Source organism: Sorex fumeus, unplaced genomic scaffold, assembly GCF_029834395.1.
Source record: "Sorex fumeus unplaced genomic scaffold, SorFum_2.1 ptg000072l, whole genome shotgun sequence".
Taxonomy (NCBI): domain Eukaryota; kingdom Metazoa; phylum Chordata; class Mammalia; order Eulipotyphla; family Soricidae; genus Sorex; species Sorex fumeus.
In genome coordinates this window covers 55,936,386-55,960,206 of record NW_026606129.1, presented here as the reverse complement: position 1 = coordinate 55,960,206, position 23,821 = coordinate 55,936,386, and the positions used below count along the sequence as shown (strand labels likewise).

Genomic DNA, 23,821 nt, shown 5'->3' with positions numbered 1-23,821 from the left:
TACTGGGCCTGCTCGAGCAAATTGATGAACAACGGGAGGACAGTGACCGTGACAGCTTCATTTGTTATCATGCTGTCCACTTTATGTCCATACCCGTAAACTTTGCTTCTCTCAGATCCAGAAGTCTGCCTTATGGAGAAAATAGGAAATCTGGAGCAGATTATGAAATCATGAAGCAGGGAGATGGCAGAGATGTACACATAAGTGTGCAAATGTATCATCTCATATCCACAAAGCCTGATGTGAAAAACACATTACTTTTGGTTTAAACCCTGCTTTTACCTTTCAGTATGATGTATCCTAGCATTAGCTTTGTGCAATGCTGGAGGCAGGGATAGGAGTGACCTTCAAGTGTTAACAGAATTCTTTTCTAGAGAAATTTCTTTGGATTTCTTTAGGATTTGTGTGGTTTTCAGGTTCCAATAGGTAAAATGTAGATGAGATTTTAATAGAAAAATAGTGCATCAGATTTTCAGTTTGGCAAGTACCCTACTCTAGACCTGTTCTTGTTTTATTACGTGGAACAAGTCAGCTTAATAGAAGGAATCTCAGCGTTTGTACCCTAATTGAAAGGAAGAGGGGAACTGGAGCCACCTGGAAAAAACATACAAGGATTGGGAGTCCTATGGGGCTTCAGCATTCATTCTTCTCTCTTTGGAGAAGGCCCTTGAGCATCAATAATATGTCCTAATAAAGCAAGAGCACATCATTCCAGGTGCCTTCTTTTTGTCTCCTTGAGAAAGGAGAGCTGGATTTTTCCAGAAAGTTATTTTAGATATTATCCACTTCCTATTGACAACAAAGGTATTGGTGGAGAGTTTTAGTTTGGTGCTATAATACTTTAACTAATATTAAAGACAATACATTTCTGTTAAAAATATATTTTCAAGTAATACAAAGTTCTTTATCAAAGTTCTTTTATAAAGCACCAGTTAATTATACTAATAGTTTGGTTAACTATGTCTTTTCACTACTATTTTTTCTAATTAAAAATGGTTTTTACAAAAAAAATGATTTTGACAGAAGAATGAATCATATTATTAATGTCTCATAATCTGCTCTTTGATCCTTTTGAGGTGTCCAGCATAACATTATATAACCTTTCCTCACTAACAAATATTAATTGACAACATCATGTTTATGAAACTTTGCATTGTTTGGGGCCAAAGAAGCAGTACAGTGGGAAGGGTACTTGCCTTGCACATTGTCAAACCAGATTCAACCACTGGCATCCCTTATGCTCCCCTGAGCACCAGCAAAAGTGACTCGTGAGTGCTGAGCCAGAAACAGGCCCTGAACATAGCCTGATGTGACACAAAGCAAATAACTGTCCCCCGCAAAACAACAATTTTGCATTGATTGATATGTCCTTCATGATGAAATGTTGTTCTTTTTAAATATGTCTCGGTCTCGTTAGAATGTTATAATTCATTGAAATTCATCATTCTTTTTCTTGTACAATAATTTGTTTAAAATAAGTTTTGAAAAGGAAAATTATAAAGTGATTCCCCTCCCCCCAAACATTCCCTCTTTCTGTCTGGAACACCGCGACTTCTGTGCACTCACTGATTTTGTTTTATTATGCTTTTCCTATTGAAATTCCATCAGCACAGTTCTCAAGTGTTTTCTTCTGGTGGTAGGGTGAAAACAACAACAACAACAAAAGCCAAATGTTAAATTTGAGAGTACATTCAGAAAGAGAGAGTAAGTTCCCCGCAGAAGATGCTTGGACATGATGATCGCTCTATTTCCCTCTCCACAAAACACACACACACACACATACACACACACACAGACACACACACTCATACACCCCACCACCACCACCAGCACCACCACCAGCACCACCAACACTACACACACACACAGTACAGGATCCAGAAGATTTCTCTCAGGATCATCCTCCTGACTTCAGTTTTTGAGCCTTTGGGTAAGTGATCAGTTGCTTTTCCTGTTTCCTTCATTTTCTGTACAGTAGGTAAAGATTTTAAACCTTGGTCAATAAAAGGAAAATAGGAAGTTCTAGCTTTGGGAGGTTCCCACTTTCCTTGTTCCACATCTTGGAATTACATGAAAGAGAATTCCAGGTTACCAGGTTGATTTCTGCTGCCCATGCATTGTTTTGTATCTGGAGCTCTTTGGCCATTGAGGACTCTGAAGTTGAGGCCCTTTTATCCTTTTATTGGTGAATTCACTCAAGTGTAGGCAGACAGAAAATGTTCAAGTGGCTAGCAGATAAACTTGTTAAATCCCTGGGAGTCTTTCCTTCCTTGCTCTAAGAGTTTATCATCTTGGCGGAGTTAAAAGGCAATTAGGCCTGTAGGTCTTTGCTGGCTTGTTTATTGGTGGTTTACACATGGGTGTTGAAGAGACAAAGCTGTATTAAACATTCCGATCCTGCTGGCCTGAGGGGAGTGAGACCTTAGTCCAACTTTCAGGCTCCTTGAGACAGCCAAAGAGCAGGAAGAAAATCCATTTAAATATAGTACCAGTGCCCTCATGATGTTCATTGTCGATGGAAAATTGCAGTCGTCTAGCTCCATGCTGTGTTACATTTCCTGGGAAATGGTTTTATGGAAGGTGTTTGATGAAAAAGTTCATTCCTTTTGTAATTGTGAACTGCCACGTGGTGTTAGTTAAGGTAGAGGTGTACTGGGAATGTTTCTTGCCCCAGACCGCTAAGATTAGACCATTTTTAAGTAGTGAAAGCTATCCCTGTGGAATTGGAAGGCAGAAAGATTTCCATTAACACATCCATCCTTCCCAATATTGCCATACTTCTGATCAGTCCCTAGGCAGACCGGTCCACAACAAAATCTTGAGGGTATTAGGTCTTGAGTTTCTGCAATCTTCCACCTCTGTACGTTTTTTTCCCCCTAACCATCCTTTCTATTTGCTTAAAGTCTTGCCAGAGAAACTCATGTTCACATGTAGGTGAGGTTCTCTTGTCCCTCATCACTTCCTCCCATAAAAATAGTGTCTTTTTTTCAACATGGATACCATTTCAGTGGAACTGATGGGAATTTCCAGGGCTCAGTGTAAAGCATTGTTTAAAAACATGGGATCATGGTGTATGATCTTTTTGATGAGTTGTTGAATTCTGTTTGCTAGTATTTTTTTGAGAATCTTCGAATCCGTGTTCATCAGGGATATCGGCCTGTAGTTTTCTTTTCTTGTGGTATCTTTGTTTCCTTTTGGTATTAGAGAGATACGGGCTTCATAGAAACTGTTTGGGAGAGTTTCTGTTTTTTCAATTTCCTGGAAAAGCTTGAGAAGAACTGGCAATAGGTCCTCTTTAAATGTTTGGAAAAATTCACTAGCTGGTGGAGGGATGGGTACTTGATCATTGTATAACTGAAACCCAAGCACAAAAATTTGTAAGTCTATAACAGTACCTCGTGGTGTTTCACTAATAAAAATAAATAAATAAATAAATTTTTAAAAAAATGGGCTCAGGAGTCAGGCACCTTACTTCCCCAGATGAACTCAGTAGAAGCTGCATGACTGACTTTGTGAATCTCTGTTTAGGTTTGTTTATTTGTTGTCTGTATTACAGAAAAAGAACGAAGATAGCCAAGATAGCACCTGCCATGCTATCATGAAATAACACATGGCATCTGTCACATAAGAGTATCATCAATGATGATGGCTGTTGTTACTATTATTAGAGGCCTTGTTTTTGGAGGGAGTGCCTAGCACACACACACACATATTCACACACACATGCACATGCACACACACGCACACACACTTAGCTCTTAATATTTTTTGACAAACCTTGTTAATCCCTTGGGTATTTTTATTTTACCAATTTAGGGTGCCTCTGAATTATAAAAACTTACATGGATGAAATGAGAAAGTCCTTGTTCATATCCAGAACACCTGGAATGTGAGGACTTTCTGTTTCCACAACTATTGTGCTCAGCCAAGTAAAAGAACTACTCTCATAAGTGGCTGCTGCTACTTCAAATCTTGGGTTTTTTTTTTTTGTCTTCTCCCCCTCCCCCCCAATAGGTGTGAGTAAAAATCTTGGTTTCTTAGGCGGGTGGCACAGTGTCTTCATTCTCTCTACTAAAGAAAACACAATAGATAACCACAACTTTAATTCCCAAGCTGACCTTCCAGGTTCTGAAATTAATTTGTCCTAGCGTCTTGCCAGCGTCTGTGCAAGGACTTTCTTGAGCTGAGTAATGTGGTTCTGATTAAGGACATCCTATAAGACTCAGGAGGATTGCCAGGGAAGGAAAATCAGCCCAAGACACAGTGAATTTTCATCTTCCAGTCAGATACATGATATTGAAGACCAGAAGGCAGAAGAGTTTATCATGAAGAACACTCAGAAAGAGAATGAAAGCAAATGGCTGACAAATTGGCTGTCTTTTATGCAAAGTTGACAAGCTAGTCGGCTTCTTAGCCCAGAAAGGATATGCAGAGCCCTCAGGCCAAATGGCTCCACAGTCTGCAGGCTTTTTGAAGTTTGCTCTCCTGCCACTACTTTTAACAAGACCTCTGCTGAATTGCCTCCTCATAAAGATGTGAAAACTTAATTTTTACCAAAAATAGCTTAGTTTCAACAACTGTGATCATTCATTCCTGTCTTTAGTGCATGGGTGTTAGAGCAAAATGCCTGTGTTATGTACAAACAGCGTATGTTTTTTTTCTACCTACACTTTTATGAATTGGGTCATAAATGCTAAAACCTTACTTTAGCCCTCGATTGTTAGCTTTTCCCTGGATTCCATTAAGTACAGGCTCTCCCCTGTGATAGCCCAGCTCTGAGGTGACTCTGAGGACCCCTGGAAAGTTCCATTTGCTCTCCCTGGATCCTTGGTCTGCATCTCAGGGGCAAGTGCTGGGCAGTGGGCAATGGAGTTGTGAGAACTTGGTATTCCTTTATCGAATATCTAAGAATCTACTAATAGTTGTAACTCTAATATGATTTTCTTGTTAATCTCTGTCAAACCATGAAATCCGATATGTTAGCCATGACTAAGCCGTGAAATTTGTCAACTTTGTCTGTGATTTACACAAGCTCTGTTTTAAAGAGAAGTCTTAACGCAGAGTGCAGAACATTGGTTCCCAGCATGCTCTCCCAGCATGCCACTGGGATCTTATGACAACAGGAAGAACAAAGGGCAGCATGTCTGAGTTTTTCGGACTGTTTCAAGGACCAAGGATGGGGGAGATATAAAACCAAGCAATACACTCATTTTCCTTTGCAGTGATAAGTATCCACATGGTAGATATGCTTAATAGATGTCTATAAGAAGAAATAAACATTCATCACGGTTTTATGGTATCACTGGGCATGATAGTAAGCATGTGTACCATGGTAGATTATTTATTTTTGAGGAAAAAAAATAAGTAAAACCTGTATGTAAGTTACAGATTATGTGATTCTTCTGCATGATGCAGTGACTCTGAGTGTAAGGGTTAGAATTTGAAATCGTTTTGTGATAGCTGGCTAAATTTGTAGAAATGACATAACTTTCCCTCAGTTTTCTCTTGTGGAAATGGGATGGTAATATTAGAAAATATGGTGTAGCTGATCTCAGGCACACACACAAAAATTGGCACATGGGTACATACAGCCTTCATCTTTGGGGGCTTACTGTCACAGTTGGTACGATATTCTCTGGTGATGTAATGTCATTGGTTAGCTTTGTTCTCCAAAGAAAGTTGGAGTGTTCAATTAAGGGTTGTATTTTTATTGTACTAAAATCAAGCGGGGCACTTTTCAGGTTTTCCTTATGGAAGAAAAAGAGTCATGCAAAAGAAACAAAAGTTGCAGAAGCGGGGTGGTAAGAGCCAGGATGTCTTACTTTCCAGTTTCAGTCAAGAACATATTTTTCTTGCTCTCAAAGCCAAACAAGGCGTAGGTTCTTTCTGCCTTTGTTTCTGATCTTTATATTGTAGATTCTAGAATCAAATGATCAGAAGTTTTACAACCCTGATGAGAGGTTACCCTAAAAGTCCGGAGCTTTTTTTTTTTTTTAACTTTTGCTTTTGGAAGTATAGAGTCTTGTGCGCTGCTCCAGGCTCTAAAGACCCTTCTCTGATTCCTCTCAGAAAATTCACGACACCTGTAAAAGCGGAGTGGAGCCCATCAGTTCATTTTACAACAATGAATCTCAAGCAAATTTTTCCACTTCTTACCACAGGGCTAAAGAGGCAGAGTACTTACTTTTTGTTTGTTTTTGTGTTTTGTTTTGGGGCCACACCTGATGATGCTCAAGGGTTACTCCTGGCTCTGCACTCAGGAATCACTCCTGGCAGTGCTCACAGGACCATATGGGATGCCAGGGATCGAACCCAGTTTCAGCCACGTGCAAGGCAAGCACCTTACCCACTATACTATTGCTCCGGCCCCAGAGTACTTTATTTGCATATGTGAGACTCCTGGGTTCATACCCAAGCATTGAAAAAAAAAAAGGAATTTCTACTTCTTACCACTGATGGCTGAGAATAGCCTCTTTGTAACTCCTAACCTTGCTCTTTTTCTTTTTCCTATATTCATCTTCCATTCCACACAAATGGGGGAGAATGAAAGCAAAGCATAAAAGTCTTCAGAAAGACTTTTGTCAACTTGCTAGTCTTTTCTGACATCCTTGGACCTGAAAGTTTCATGAACATTGTCATAGAACCCAAGAAATTTCTCCCCCCCCCCAATTTCTGTGTAAAACTCTGTGAATTTTAATCCTTTTTCTATGGAAAGGTCTCTAAGTTTTATCGAATTCTTTCACAGTGATTTGTGACTTCCAAAAAGGTTGAAATTATTTTCTTACCATTTATACCCCTTGAAAGTCACATTTCTAGTTCTGATTGTGAGTTGTAAGTTCAATAGTTACTTCCACTTTCTTAACCTTTCAAGGCAAATGTAGCATAAAATCCTATGAGTACCACCCCAGGTCCCAGTCTTGCTTGTAAAACAACAATTAGGTACTGAACTCTAAGGCTGTTTCTGCATCTTTAGGTCTCAGCCTATATTCTGACTGGAATTAGGCTCTATCTGTGTATCTGGGTGGTTCAAAATTGATAGTAAAGATACATTTATTTCTAGAAATGAATATCAGTGAACTTGCTTTATTCTGCTTTGTTTTTGTTTTAGGGTTGCCAGATCTCACAAATAAAGTTCAGAATACCTAGTTATATTTGAATTTCAGATGAACAATAATTTGAAGATGGAACAACAGTGATTCAGCTCTACAGATATGCACAGAGACTCCTTTCAACCCTAGAACTTTTGTTACAAAAAGGGAATTTTACTTGTGTAGACAAGCACAGGATCTTTTGAAGCCTTGGAAATACTCTAAAATTAGTTTGTGGTGATGGTTACACGACTCTATAAATTTATTCAAAATCATTGAACTTTAGGCTGAAAATGGAAGAACTTGATGATATGCAAATTATAGCCCAGAAAACATTGTTTTCAAGTTGTCATAGTTTTATAACAACAGTTGTTTAATCTTTTTATTCTTGTTTTTTTTTAATTTAGCCAGGCTAATTTGAGAATATGATGAAAGCCATAAAACCAACCCTCAAAATAAAGCATAAATATTTGCATAAAATTTCTGGATCAACTGAAGCCCATCTTTAGATGCCAACTACCACTTTCACCTGAACTCTGTACCTCATTAAAAATCTTCTTCTGGACCTTAGGAGTTAGATTTTACCCGGCAAAAGCAAGCCCTTAGAAATCATGTTCAGGGGCTAGAGCGATAGTACAGAGGGTAGGGTGTTTGCTTCGCACGCGACCGACCCGGGTTTGATTCCTAGCACCCCATATAGTCCCCTGAGCACCGCCAGGAGTAATTCTGAGTGCAAAGCCAGGAGTAACCCCTGTGCATTGCCAGGTGTGACCCAAAAAGAAAAAAAAAGAAAAGAAAAGAAATCAGTTCTTCAGTTGTTGACAATGAAGGTAATGAAGGTTGGTTGTCTCATTGTCAGCCCAGGGAATCTCTCTCTCTCTCTCTCTCTCTCTCTCTCATATAAAAAATATCTGGTCGTTTTGGTTTGTTTGGATTGGGGGGGTTGGAGGGGTGTTGTTTTTGTTTTTGCTTTGTTTTGTTTGGGTATTTTAGCCATACCCAACAGTACTCAGAACTTCCTCCTGGTTTTGCACTTCACAGTGACTCCTGGTATGGCACAGGAAAACTTATGTGGAGCAAAGAATCAAACTTAGATTGGCCGCATGTAAAGCAGGTGCCCTACCCATAGAACTATCCCTCTGGCCCCCAAAACACAGTTCTTTATAGGACTCACAAGAGTATCTACAGACCTGCTAGAAGTGATTCTAGTGCATAGTCTAGTGAGTGAGTCTACAGAGACAAGAGATTCATTTTTCTGCCCTTATTTCATCCAAACATGACCTCTTCCTTAAAGCAAAAATCGCTAAGCCTAAAAGAACAATGGGGAGGGGGGGTGCTGAAGCGATAGCACAGCAGGTAGGGCATTTGCCTTGCACACGGCCAACCCAGGTTCAATTCCCAGCATCCCATATGGTCCCCTGAGCATTGCCAGAATTCCTGAATGCAGAGCCAGGAGATACCCTTGAGCATTGCGGGGTATGACCCACAACTCCCCTCCCCCCGCAAAAAAAAAAATTGAGAGAGAACCAAGGCCTTGAGAGATACTTATTTCTCCATTGGCAACTTAGTCACTCATTGAAAGTTAGGTCTTTCAGAAGATGGAAGTAGCTATAACACAGTGATAACTAGAGGGGAGGCTGCCTGGGACATAAGAAGCAGGACTGACAACACTCTGATCATTTAAACTCCCCCCAAATACTTATCCATCCTCCAAGTGTTAGGACGTCTAGTGAACCCAAATACTTTCAACCACTGAAGCCCCAACTAAAGTCAGTCTTCACACATACAACAACCTGGTTCTTCTGAGAGACATGCCCCCAAGTAAATACTTTGCGGTTTGTTTGAATCAAACTCATTATAATGTCTGTATTGTGGATTTCTAGGAAAGGCCTAGATGATGGTATGATGCTGTAATTCATTGAACCAACTCAAAGCCTCTCTTCCCAACTGAACAATGCCCATGGAAATTCAGTGAATTCACATCTTCTTATTCATTGAAGAATTCAGCAAGGCCGTCTGATAGCTCATTCTTCTTACTGCTGGCATTTGAAAGAAAGTCAATGCTTGGGCCAGAGAGATAGTACAATAGTCAAGATACCTTTCTTGCATGCAGCCAACCTGGGTTCAATCCCCAGCACCCTAAATGGTCCCCTGATCACTGCTGGTAATGATCCCTGAGTGCAGAACTGAAAGTAAGTTCTGAACGCAGCCAACTGTGGTCCCAGACACACACACACACACACACACACACACACACACACACACACACAAACATACGTGAAAAAAAGTCCATACCTTTCTTTAAAATCTTTTGTATATATACTTATTTATTTTAAATGTTTTGGCCTATATTTGAAAAAACATGTGAAGCTTTATCATTTGGGGCCTCTACTGTTAGCATATGTCTGAGTACTTTGCTAAAGGGACCAATGATTGAGCCCAGCCTCTGTGTCTGAATCTGAGTGCAGGAAATTCAGCCACAATCTTTCGGGTTTTATTTTCTTTCCTGTGGAAATGAGAAGGCAAATACCCACTTTGGAACTCACTCACTTTATAGATGCCTGTCCTTCATGTCTATCATGTCTAATTTTCTTCTTCTTCTCCTTCTCCTGGTCTTTAAGTAAAATGATTTTTCTTTGATTTATTTTCTCTACTCTGCTCCTTCATGGATCAGTAGGTTTTATAAGGTTTCATAGGCCTCAGAGAAAGCAGTTTTGTTATCCTGGATCTTTTTCTTTTTTTTTTTTTTTTTTTTAGCCATTCTCAGAGAATATTTTCCATGGTTTTTGTAAAGTTTTAAGAATCATGGTAGTTCTCTTACTCCTCACACTTTAAAACATCATACAAGAACTATTTTTAAGGCTTTAAGGAAAACCCTACAAATACCCCAGCTTTTCTGTAAAAGCACGATTCTCAACTGGAAAACGATCTTGGCCCCAGGCCCTATGTATTAGAAAATGTCTAGAGATGTTTCTGTTTGTCCCAAATTGAGTAGAGGGAAGCATCTGACACTTTGTGTAGGGGGTCAAGCAACTGCCTCTTATAAGGCAATGCCAACAACAAGGAATGATCTAGTCCCACAATGCAACCGGACCAAAACTGACAATCCTAGTCCCATTCTTCATTTTCCTCAAGGCCTGAGAGGGAAAAGATAAAGAAAAAGTTTGCATTTCTCTGAGTGTGGGTGTCCTGAGTTCTTCCATCCTACAGCACTCCAGGAATGGGAGAGCATAAGGGTGCCACTGAGCAGGGCAAAGTGCAGGCTCATAGCAGGTCTTCTTAGCTTCAACAGCTGTCCCCACTCCAAAGAGAGACAACTTTGACCAAAGCAGAGGACCAAAAAGTTACAAGGATGTTTAGTTTGTGATAAAAATCATTCTGCAGATTAAAGTGCTTCCTCCTGCCCATAAAATGGTATGTTTTTAAAATAACTCCAAAGTAGAAGGCATTTAACTCTGTTGTGAGCAGGAGGCGAGACTGCTGTGCTGAGCCATGGTCAATTAATTTCATCTTGTAATCAGGCCTCCCCTATACTGTAGATGGTGATGCTCTTCCTACTTTCTCATCTATGCCATTAAACTCACCCCATCTTCTGAATGACCCTATCGTCAATTTGAGGGGACTCAGCAGTGTTTGCTCGAACCATTTTCTCCCTTCATTCCTTGACTAGGCTCTCTCTCTTTCCTTTGGTGTAAGCAAGATGGCTGTTCACTCTTCAGATACTGTCTGCCCTCACACACCAGCCCAGTTAGAAAATTAGAGGTTTCCCCAAGGACCTGAGAAAGCCTCAGTTTTACTCATTGGCTTTCATGGGGTCACATAGTCCTCTCAGAGCTGGAACAATGCCTGAATGATATTCATAGACTGAACCAGACCAGAGATGTGTTGTCTCAAAGGGAAATCAGGATGAGATCAATAGGAGAAAGGATACCCAGTACACACACACACACACACACACACACACACACACACACACACACACACATTCTCTCTCTTCTCTCTCTCCCATTCTCTCAGTATCTCAGTCTCTTTCCTTCCCTCTCCCTCCCTCTTTCTCTCTCTCTCTCTCTCTCTCTCTCTCTCTCTCTCTCTCTCTCTCTCTCTCTCTCTCTCTCTCTCTCTCCTGTTAAGGATTCTAGAGAGAAAGACTCAAATTTTGGTCCTGGGCTTTTCCTTTAATGCCTCAGTTTTGCAGTTAACTAGCTGCACAGCTTGACATAACCATTTAACTCTTCCTACCTCCTTTCCCTCTTCTACAAAATGGAAATAGTAATATTTCAGGGTGGTTATCAAAAAATCAAGCAAGTATCTTAAGATATCGGAAGGCATGTGCAAAGAAGTAGTTGTGGTAAATGAAAATGAACTCTATCAGACAGAATCTAGAAGAATCTAGACCTGCTAAAACCCACCCATCTAGATATGCCAGCCTTTTGGTAAGTCAGTGTCTAAATTTATCCCATTCCTCATTGTTGCAGGTCAGTGTGGGAAATCTTCTAAGGTCAATGACTGAGTTAATTGACTTGCTGTGGATCTTGAAAAGGTCTCTCTGTTAAATGACATAATTGGTTTTAATTATATAATTATGGCACTTAAAGTGTGGGGGTGAAAGGTTACTATTATATTTAGAAGTGAGATTCGCAAACGAAGCTAGAGTGTTTTAGCCAGAGTTTCTTCGAATTTTTCTTTTATTTTTTCAGAGGGAAGTCAGAATAGACTGGCCTTGGCCCTGGCCATTTTGGGATGATTATCCTGCTTGAAGCAGTGCTAGGGCTGCTCAAGGCATCATAGGGACCCTTTGTAAAGAGGCGGAAAGGGCTTCCGTAAAGACCTCATTGTGATCTAAAGTTAATGAGCAGTGGGAACTCAACTGTCAACAATTGAATCTGATTGGGCAGGGTAATTATATGATTGCCTCTGGTATTTGCACATGCACTGGGATATTTTTATTGGAAAAAACCTAATTGCTTACTTACTTAGTGGAGGGAAAACCTAAACAAATTTATGTTGTCATAGGTTAAAAAGGCATCCTTTCTTTGTCTCTAGAATAACTGCCTCTTCTAGTTCTTAGAAGTCAGGTTTTGTTTCTTTCTGTGTTCAATCAGGGATCTTGTTTACAAGACTTGAATTATATGATAATATTAAGACATAAAGAGAAGCTAGTTTAAACTATATATTTTGGTAAAATGACCACGTGCTTATTGTCATATCTTGAACCATCTCCTACAATGGTCTCTTTCATAATGCAAAGGCAGCTAGAATCTTGAGCAGCCCTCAAGCTACTGGGATAGTCATGGTTTTTTGGTTTGTTGGGGGGTAGGGGGTGTCCTTTTTCCTGCATGGAAATACTTGACAGGGTTGGCTTGCTAAGATATCTTGTTTTCCTTAATTGTATGAGGCAATTGGGTGGTATCATGGCCGTGGAAACTTTTAGATATTACAGAAACACTAGGGGTGAGAGGAGCAAAACACTCCCTCTAATTTGAAAAGAAAGGAAGTCAAAACTGAGAGCACTAAGAGGAAGATGTCTTAGAGCTCTTACATTTGATTATCATTGTGGTCCAGTGTCTTGTCTATTTTAACAGCCCTGAATACACATGGCATCTTATCCATGATACTGGAGTGCATAAAACAAGTGGCTGCTATTGGATCTCTCCTATAGCAATTTTACATTATGTTTGGCTGTCTGTCTTCTTCTATAACAAACTTATCTCTAAGTTCTTTCATTTCTAAGTTTTCTCAACAGAAGAGGTTGAGATGATTGTGGGAATTGAAGATACACCATATGATGAGAGCATCAGACTCCAAAATTGGTGCTCTGGTTGAGTGTAGGATTACTGGTTGGGGAATAGCTCAGAACTGAAGGCTTTTAAGCCCTAAGACTAGCTTTGCTCTATCGTCTCAGATTTTTTTTTTTTGCATGTGCTGACATAGCCCAGTGTGTCTGACTAGTTCCTGAATCCTCCAGGCTCATTGTTAAATGTTGCTTCTTCCAAGAAGATTTCCCCTTACCACCCATGTACCCCCCTTCCACAAGTCTGGAATGATGATGTTTTTTTATCTGGACTCCTTGGCATCCTCAAGGTTTCTTTACCACTGTCTTTTAATTGCTTGTCTCATTATTCTGAGTTCCACAGAGCTCAGTGAAGCAGGGCTGCATTTACTGCCACTGCTCTGTCCCCAGAGCTTGGCACGGTGCTTAATAAATGTGTTCAGAATGACTGAGGAAGGGGTGGTTGCTGTGTATCCTAGAGAAGCATGGTGTGTTCACTGGGCTTCACTACCCTTGCTGTTAATACCACTTTCTTGTTGCTTATAATTCTCATTGCCCCAGATGATCCAGCTCTGTCGGAGGCACGGAGGCACAGTCAAATCTCATGCTGTACATTGATCACCTGTCCAACCTTTGCCTAGAGTGGGAGCCCCCAGTTCCTTCAAGAGATCCAACTTTACCTGTCTGTAAAGAAGAAGAGGAGGAGGGAGACAGCAGGGAGGATCCAGTGGCAGTTTAACATCAGAGCAGGTCCAATGTTTACTTTTACCCTTTCGGAGGTGGGTAACTATATGGGATGATGCATATTCTGTGAGTAATGACCTTGGACTTGGGAGCTCACCTGTACTTTATTATTTTTTTTTGCTAGAGCTTAGAGGGTGATGATTTTTGTATTTAATTCACAGCCAAAATATTCCATGATTACCACCTGTATGGAAGATGAATCCAGGTTCATCTCCCACATGATGTGATTATGACATTGACCTCGTGCTGGTTATGCCTAGCTATGTGGACAAAGGGTATTGCTCATTCATTGATTCCTATTTCTTGACTATTTTATTTGTTATTTACATTTTAAAAGTTCTCTGGTTTTCAGTGGTCTTTTATCTTGTTCCTTAGGGTTTAATGCTTTGAATCCGTCCTCTGGTAACACTTTGGGATCCTGAAATAGACTAGATAGTACTTTCATTTAAGTATAACCCTTCATAAACCTGGGATATGTCCAACGTGCTTTGTCCTAAATAAAATGTGAATCTGTAACCATGTAAGTTTTAGGCTTCAAGGCTTCTAAACCCCAAGTCCCTAGCCATTCATAAGCTTGTACTTCCCACTGCTATTTGGGCTGCAGGAATAATTTCTAGGTCTTTTAATATCTCCATTTGGACACGATGCTATTTTATGTGGAGGAGCAGAGTAAACCCTCAGGAGTCTGGGGTATTACACAGTTATCAGACCTGGTTCTTCTTGAAGTTTATTTTGTCTATTGATTCCTGTAGTGTGTTTGCGATCTTGAGTTGCATTTATATTCTGGCATATTAAACACCCAAACTGAAATGTTTTGGAACTCCTGCAAGAAATAACATTTCTGATTCTTCTAGTAAACATGTTAACTGATAATGCTGTGTGATGTGAACCAAGCAGGGATGGTCCATAGTGGTTCTTATTACCAAATTCCAAGGAAAAGTTTAGTTTAATTTCTAGCTTTGGAATATCACCAACAGATGCCTCCCTACCTCATACCCTCTTTGGATTGATGCAGATAATAACTGCCTACACAAATAAATCACATACTTTTGTGAGAAAAAAATCTTTGAATGACATTTGATTTATAATTAAACTTGGCAATGCAACCTCTGAAGTGTCTCGTCTTGTCTAATCACAATGATATATTTCCTTTAAGAGTATTTCTACATGCAGTGGGTTAGTCCTTTTGTTATCATATAGTGAGAAGAAAAATTTCAGAGGGGGTGAGAAAAATCATAAAATGATTGACATCTTAGATCTGGCTAAAACTACTATTTCTATTGTTTTGTTTGGGGAAACAGTTCCAATATTTTCATTTCCCTCTTTTGACTGATTTATTCAGCAGAAGTTGACATTCTACATGAAGTGCCTATACTAGCAGCCTACTTCCCAGCATCACCTGGGAACTTACTAGAACTGCCAGTTCTTGCTCACCCTCCTCCCAAACCTACTACTGCTGAGGTTCAGTGAGCTGTGCTAGAATGAGCCTTCTGGTGATTTTGCTGCTGACAGAAGTTTGAGAATTATTGGTTGAAAACTTCTGCAAATAAGTGAAGTGAGAGTATTAAAAGGAATGTATCTTAGAGCCCTATGATCCAAGAACTTGTGATCCAATCAAGGACATAAAGCATAAATTTATCATGCTGGCAGGGTGATATCTTTATAAAATGTAAATTACATCATGTACTGACTTCCTAAGTCCCTCCAGGCAGTTCCCTTTGTATTCAGAATAAATATAAATGCTTGATTAAGGCCTACAAGGCCTTGCATGCTCTGCCCTCTCCCTACCTTCCCTCCTCATCTGATGCTCTTCTGTCCCTCCCAGGCTCTCTGGCCTTCTTGACCTGATCCTCCGACATGCCCAATGAGTGTGGTGTCAGCAGCAATGGAGAGTAAGAGCAAGGAAGGCAGAATTGCAAAGGTTAAATAACAGGCTTAGTTATTGATGTATTTTTTCAAATGGCACAATATTTCTGAACTAGTGACTCCCTCTGGCTGGTATACTAATACACTGATATTTATAGAGACCAACCTGATATAAACCTGAAGTTTTAATGTGATAATGAATAATAGTGGCCCTTCATATAGAACAGCAGTCTGAAAGGACTTGCTAAATCCCTGAGGAATTACTTCAATATAGTGTAGTTTAATGCTAGTGCCATTCATGTGTACTGCTTGCTCTCTGGAGAATTGGTTCAGCAGACACAGTGCTCAGGCTTACACTGGGTGCCGAGTAAACCTGGATGGAGGCATGAGACACTGTCAGCTTATCCATGTGGCACAAGAACATTGTTAGAGCCAGTAAACACGACTTGTCATCTTCACTTATTTTTAGGAAAAATGATAACCACTGGTTTTGTCTTAGGAAAAGCCTATTTTAATGTTGGGGATACTTTGTGTATCATGTGATTGGGAAATAAAGTAGCTGTTGAGATTTTTATTCAACATGATAAAACGTGTCTCAGGATTCTTATAATGAGAAAGGGGACACATTTTGTTTTCCTTTGGTTGGGGGGAGGCACATCTGGATGTGCTCAGGGCTTACTCCTGGTATTGTGCTCAGGAATAACTCCTGGCTGGGCTTAAAGTACCATATCAAGGGTAATCAACCTTGCCAACCACAAGCAAGGCACGTGCATTACCCACTGTGCTATCTCTCTAGCCCTCACATTTTAAATTGACTTGTTAAGAAGAAAAATATAAAGAACTGAACCTGAAGCAATGACTACTTTTTTGTTTGTGTCTTAGAGTTGTCTTGTTTTGCTTTGTTTGTGTCTGATAGTTTTGTTGTTTGTGTCTTAGAGTTGTATGATTATGACACCACTATTTCAGTGTATCAGAATATCAGGCTATCATACTTTATAAACACATTATCTTTGGTTGGAATATTGTTTTCTTATTAGTGTTTCATTTGAGATCTTCACCAGAGGAACAGAATTCCTGTTGAGAATGATATACAGGGGGAACAGTGCTACCCATTCGTAGCTTTTAGTGCCGTATTTAGAGCATCTTCAGAGAATCTTTCTCCGAATTATCCCTGAACACAAATCCAGATGTGCTCCCCCCTCAAACTGAACTAAAACAAAATATGTACCCTTTCTTATTATAAAGAATCCTGAGACAATTTTTTTCATGCTCAAGAAAAGAATCCCAGCAGCTACTTTATCCAGCCTTACCTGACCTTGCAGAGGGAACTGAGAAAATTCTCACCAGAAGTTCTCTGATAAACCAGAAGCCCTCCCTATTAAGATGTAAAATTAATTGACCTCAGATGCTGGGGATGCAGTGTAAATAGAACAAAGCCCCCTTTCCACTCTCTTTCGCCTTTCAGGATACCACGACTCCAAGACTAGGAAGCTGTACAATAAACGTGCCCTTGCACATCCAAAAGGATGGGAGATCTCAACAGAACACAGGCTCTCTCTGAAACTGGCAAATAGGGCTTCTCTGTAAACTTGGGATGGTGCTGAGTACTGAATGGTTCCCAAAGTTATTCCGATATCTGTCTGAGTTGCTGCCTGACAATGTGGAGGGGTGGGGGATCAGGACAGTGTTCCCAGGAAGCTGGCACCATCTCCCAGACTCAATAAGACTCTTTCCATAGCAACTAATCTTCTGAGTAACCTCATAAGAACAACTCAAGACTAAATTCAGGGGGAACCCTATGGAAGGACTTTTTTCTCTTCCCAGCCTCCATTACCAGCTGAGGCATTGTGTACCAGCAGAACACAAACCCTTGACACCTTTGTGTTGGTTTCTTTTGGGCTTCTGGTGCCTCTGTCTAAGATCTCTCTTTGAGGGACGAGCTTCTGCTCGTCACCTCGTTGGAAGTATTGCTGCTTAGAGGGCCACTTACCAGATTCATTCATAGCTTTTACTGTCATATTGGAGCCTCTTCAGAGAATCTTCCTCGGTGTGGTCAGCAGCAACTAGGTACAAGGAAGTGCCACTGCCCTGGTGCATTCTCATCACCACACATCTGCTGAAACACAATGTTAAGGCAGATTCTCTGGGGGCCTTGGGGGGGGTTGTTTGTTTTTAGTTTGGCATGCTGATTTTTACATAGAATCAGTTCTCAGAAATAGATGACAAATAAAAAAAGAGATTGTGCAGGTCCAAATGTCCTTGTAATACCAAGGCTTGATTTTTTAGACTTGTGAATTGGCTCACAAGTCTGAAATTAACCTGATTGATTTGTCGCCACTCCTCAAGCCCATCCAAAATCAGTTATGGAGCATTTCCCATGGAACAGTGAGGCCAAGGCACACTGTGCAGCACACAGTACGTTTGCCGTTGACACTGCTCATTGTCAAGGGAAGGGGAAACATCGTCTGGCTTCCAGGTCCTGTGGTGTTCCTGTTGTATGGAGTTTTGCAGAAGCTCCTTCTCCTGTCATTTAGGAGTGACAGTCCAGGACACCAGACTCTGAGTGCATCTGCTTCTCTTCAGAAAGGCGGAACTCCCATGTAGGAGGGACCCCAGGGCATGAGCTCTGACACTTTAGAGTACCCAAGGACAGCTCACTGGTTGTCTGCACAAAGCCTGGATGAACTTAAGATGACAGGGAGCAGTTGAACTTCAGGGCGGTCTGAGTGGCTTAAGTTAACAAATTAATAAAGATAGCCATTTGGAGCACCTGGTTTCTACTTGCTGACAAAGGCCTAGAAATGTCTCTGATTAAAACACAGAAACCATTTCTGAAAAATGGAGCTGAGATCCCAAACAAAGCCAGCAGTCAATAATTCTAATCACATGGGATCTTCCCCAGCTTGCAAATCACTTGTGAAATCCAACTTTCAGGACTAGGGGAATGGGAACTGATATTCCAGTAATCTCAGGTATTGCAATGGTTTTGAAAGCATCCTTTAACGGTCCCCTTTATCCTAATCTGCCCTCTCCCACTGATCATCATTGCCTGCCTTGCTTACACTGAACTCCCATCCCTCATTAGTGTTACCTCTTGCTCCTATCAATGCAGTATTCATCCTTGTGTAGTTTATGGAGAAGATGTGCTTAGGTGGGCTTTCTTGGGTGGGCATTCCATGGACCCAGATTACTTCTTCACCATTCTGTCTAGATTCCCTGTAGTAGGGCCTATATAGCCCATGTCAGTGGGTTGCTACTTGAATTACCAAAAGACCCCACCTGTGACTCGGTTTCTCTGATTTAGTCTCTCTGAGGAGGAGCCCTGAGGCTAAGTCCCCACAGATAGCTATGGAAAACCATCCCCACCACACACCAGTGACTTCTGCATAGCAAAAGTGATTTGGGCAAGTGATTTCACACCAGCACTATCCCAAGTCTCTAGAGCTACTTGAATTGGAGCTGTAAAAGGTACAGTCATAAAGATAATTTGAAAAATTAGCAACTAGCACTGTAGCACTGTGGCACTGTCCTCCCATTGTTCATTGATTTGCTCAAGCGGGCACCAGTAACATCTCCATTGTGAGACTTGTTGTTACTGTTTTTGGCATATCGAATATGCCATGAGGAGCTTGCCAGGTCCTGCCATGCTGGTGGGATACTCTCGGTAGCTTGCTGGGATCTCCAAGAGGGATGGAGGAATCGAACCCGGGTTGGACGTGTGCAAGGCAAGTGCCCTACCTATTGCGCTATCGCTCCAACTATATTTAAAAATTACTTTAAAAGGAAAGTAATACATACATACAATATAATACATACATACAACCAACCTGGGTTTGATCCCCAGAACTACAGATTTACCATACCCAGCTGAGCCACGAGTTCCAGGGGTAAATTCTGATTTGGCTCCACCCCTACTCCTAAAGAAAAGTGTTAGAATATCAAAACCAAACATAAATAAATAAATAAATAAAGTGGTTAGAAATATCCACTATGTCATTGAAATAGAATGTTCTTGGGTGGGAAACTAGCTGGTATAAATGTTTGCCTAGTCTTTGTAGGAAAGTGATGGGCAACATCTGAGATTGACCTGATAGGAACATTTCCTGTCATTTCCTTGCCTGATACTTGTGAACTATTTCTTGATGGAAATGAGTCAATATTTGTACCTGTATTTGCTTCCTCTAAATGTTCTTGGTGTTTGTTAAGCCCTTTTAACCTGCTACATGCTTTCCTTCTGCATTACTTTATTGCTTCTTTCTTAGTTTGGGCATTTCTTCTAGAGCATCTATCTTTTCCTGTGTATTATTCACTATCTAGTGCCCATCACTGTCATCTTGTCCCTCAGAAAGTAATTCTTTATATCCTGGATTACCCTACAATTCTGTACTTTATTTCATTGGTGCCATATACTGTCATGATGATTACAGCCTTAGCTACTTTTAATGTCACTGTGATTCTGTTCTTGTCTTTTTAGTGGATAATGAATAATATACATGCCCCCTCTGTTTTCCATCCCAATTATAGTTCTGTACCTCAGTGCCTGATATGAACTTAAACTTAGTTTTTTAAGGAAAGTAATTTGTCAAAGATCACATATTTGGACCCTGATAGGACAAAAACAAGGGTCACCTATCATTGCAGGGTTGTTTTTTCAATCTCTAAGACTCCACTTGAAAGAGTGACCCTGAAGTGAGAAGTAAATACTAAAAAGAAAAAATAATCACTATCATCAAACCTAATCAAAATATCACATTCATAAAGTCTGAGTATTTCAACTGATAATTGCTTACTCCTTATTCATTCTTTTTTTTTCCTAAAACATAGTTTGACTCAACAAATAGTTTCTTCAGAGAGAACTGTAACATGGAGAAAGTTTAAATCTGTGGTTTTCACTTGGGGGAAATTTTGCCCTTGAGAGAGCATTTGGCAACATCCAGGGACAGTTTTGGTTATCACAACTCAGGATGTATTTGAGTGGGATTCTATTGGCAACCAGTATGTAGAGACCACAATAAAGAAAATAGCCCCCACAAAAAAAAAGAATTATCCAGTCCAAAGTATCAGTCGTACTGAGGTTAAAATCCCTTGTTTAAAGGAAACAAATTCTACATTTTATATTAAAAGATTACAATTTAAAATCCTCTGGGAAACATTAAATACACACATGCACACACATGCGCGCTTGCATACAATATACATCAACACATAGAGTTAACAATAGATGAGACTAAAATGCATCTTAAGTACATGTGTAATACATAGACAGCACTGTGACTTCTAAAATAAGGATCTATGAAAAACACTACTGAATTCATAGTAGATTTTGATCATCAGGTGTTTTGCTAAGTCAAAAGATAAGAAAAATAAAGGCATTTAGATCTGCAAAATTTCTAAATCTTATATAGGAATCCCCATCAAAATAGTGCAATTCCTTTCTACCATGGTCACTTGGGTGTTGGTTATACCCTTCACCAAATGGCTCCCAGTCCGAGGGGAATCCTTCATGTCTAATGAATCTCAACAGTGGCTGCAGTGTTGGGACAGGTCTGGCAGACAGATGTTTCTGGTGGAAACTCTTGTTCTAGAATAGTTCCTTCTGAGACAGGAGTAGGGTTAGATCAGAGAATACAGTGCCAGATAAAGTGCCCCTTTTTTAATTGATGCTGTCATTTTGGCTGCCCCTCAAGCAGCCTCATCTTCATGAAATCTTCAGTAAAAAGAGCATTTAACATATACATCTGTATTGGCCAGGATTTTTCTAGCTCAGCTCTAACAAGAAACAGATTTGATTACATTAAAATGAACCTCAAGACTCCTCTATTAGAGTATTGCAGAATTCCAGAACTCCAGAAAATAGACTTTTAAAAAACAGTTTATTGAATAAAACTTAAAATAACTAATGTTAGTTGGTAGGTTTTTTGAAAGTCTGAAATATTACTAATGTTTATCAAGTTTGTTGCAACATATACTATGCTTGGCAGTTTTATTGAAGCAATGTACTTAGCCATGACAACAATCGACGAAGAAGAACTTATATGACCATTCCATAGATATGTAAATGGAATCAGACTCACTAAATGGCTTGTCTGTGGTCATGTGGATTTCTCATCCTTCAATCATCCTGCTGACTATATAGTCACATATAGTGGCCATCAGAATTTTGAGTCGAAGAGCTATAATTCTAAGTTTTAGTCCTTGTTTTTTTCTTTGGAAAATGCAGTTATATAGAGTTGCAGTTATTTTGAGAAATTATTGTTTGAGTCAAACTTAATCACTGTCACTGTCCTCCCGTTGTTCATCCATTTGCTCGAGCAGACCCAGTAACGTCTCCATTGGAGAATTCGTTGTTACTGTGTTTGGCATATCGAATACACCACGGGTAGCTTGCCAGGCTCTGCCGTGTGGGCGAGATACTCTTGGTAGCTTGCCGGGCTCTCCGAGAGGGGCAGAGGAATCGAACTCGGGTCGGCCATGTTGGCTGCGTGCAAGGCAAACGCCTTGCCACTGTGCTATCGCTCCAGCCCAAGTCAAACTTAATATACTTATAAAAGTTGGCTATTCATAAAACAGTAACAAAACAGTTTGATGAAAATGATATTTTGACTTGTCTGACTCATTTTCAGCTTTCACGCATGAAAGGATATGATTTGAGGTGATTTCTACACAAATATACATTAGAATAATAAAATAATAACAAATGACTAGAGATGGAAGGAGCTACTTTACCTAAACATGATTAATCAGAGAAGACTTCTCAGAGGAGGTGACACCTAGAAACCCCTAGAAAATGAGAACAGTTTTCTAGGAAATGAACAGAAAAGAGTAATTTAACGTATAGAGTTCTCAAAGCTCACTACTCTTTCAAGAAACATACTCAGATGTCACGTTTGTAATATCATCTCTTGATTTTTAAGACTTTTTTTAAGTTCAAATATGAATTCAACTTTTTATAAAAGGTAAGTTTTCTCTCTTTGAATACCCAGAAGTGCTCAGGACTTATTCTGGGCTCTGTGCTCAGGGAACACTTTTGGCAGTGCTCAGGGGACCATACATAGTGCCAGGGTTAGAACCTACACCAACTGCATGCAAGGCAAGCTACTTAACTCTTGTATTATTTCTCCAGCCCCACTCCCAAATGCATATTCTTTTATATGTCTAAATAGAGATGATAAATTATAAAGCTGAAAACTTCTGTATTTCTATTAATATTTTAACTGTTTAATGCAAGCTTCCAAGAAAGTTTCAGATGCTCTTCATAGTTGTAGATTTGGTCATTTCTTTCAGTAATTTCATCACTTTTGTTTTATCTGTTTCTAGGCTTTGATTTTAAATTTATTAAATTTTTTAATTTTCTTTTTCTGTTCTTCTCTTTTGTGGGGTGGTGGGTGGTACTCCCAGCAGTGCTCAGGGCTTACTCCTCCAGGCTAAGCATTCAGGGATCACTCTGGTTGGGCTCAGGGGACCCGATGTAGTATCAGGAACTGAACTCAGGGTAACTGTATGAAAGGCAAGAGACTTACCACAGCACTCTCTGGCCCTAAATTTCATTGTCTTCTTTGATAGATTAATTAATATTCTCTTTAATTCCTGTTTATAATTTGCCTATAAATTATTTTTTCTGATAAAGTTTTATAGCAACACAAATTTGGTTAACATGTATGCGTGTATAATTTTCCTATCTTCGTAGTTTAAGCCTTTGTATGTCACTGGTACATTTTATAAATAATCCATAAAACTGTATTTTCTTTTTGAAAAATTTGTTATCTGTCTTATGACGGGAAAAATTAAGATGTTTCTATATATTGTGACTAAGCTATTTGGACTTAATTTTGTCATTTTACTTTGCGTGTTCTATTCTAATGTGTATTATTTTTTCTTCCTCTTCTTTACTGCCATGATTGATAAGCCTATTTTTAAATTGATTTTTATTGTTTCTACCACCGGTTTGAGAGTTACATATTCTAATTCTTTTCTCTTGGTAGTTTGGGTAGTGTCTACAGTAAAATTTGGGAAATACCCACAGGCTCTTAACACATAACCTTTGGTTGCCTTAAAAGATTTCTTCAGTATCCCATCTGCTCAGTGGTTAGTTCCTTAATGGGGGAAGACTGTAAATAAAGGGGCACTGAGTAGTCATTGTGATGACTATATCTCAGAGTGTAGCTTCCATCTTGTATTTCCAAAACCTGTATCCTCTTTGTTGTCTGGAGGTTTGGATAATTGATAAACTGTAAAACTCTCATGGGTTATGGGTAACAGCAGTGTCTATGTAAGGAGTTTCTTGATTTCTTCTGTTGCCTTTCTCTTTGTCTATATTTGAGCTCTTGTAAGTGATGATAAACATTAAATAGCT

General features: G+C 39.7%; 1 protein-coding gene across 5 annotated transcripts in view; it reads left to right on the top strand.

Annotated features, from left to right (window-relative positions):
• The window catches only part of ERC2 (ELKS/RAB6-interacting/CAST family member 2), a 1,123,201-nt gene that overhangs the window by 1,000,667 nt on the left and 98,713 nt on the right, over positions 1-23,821 (top strand). For 4 of the 5 annotated variants that reach the window (XR_008794491.1, XR_008794489.1, XR_008794490.1 and 1 more), the window contains one exon: positions 13,420-13,608. The exons of the other annotated variant lie outside the window; for it this stretch is intronic. The gene's annotated coding sequence lies outside the window, so the exon portion shown is untranslated. The remainder of the gene's footprint in view (positions 1-13,419; positions 13,609-23,821) is intronic. 5 annotated transcript variants of the gene reach the window in all.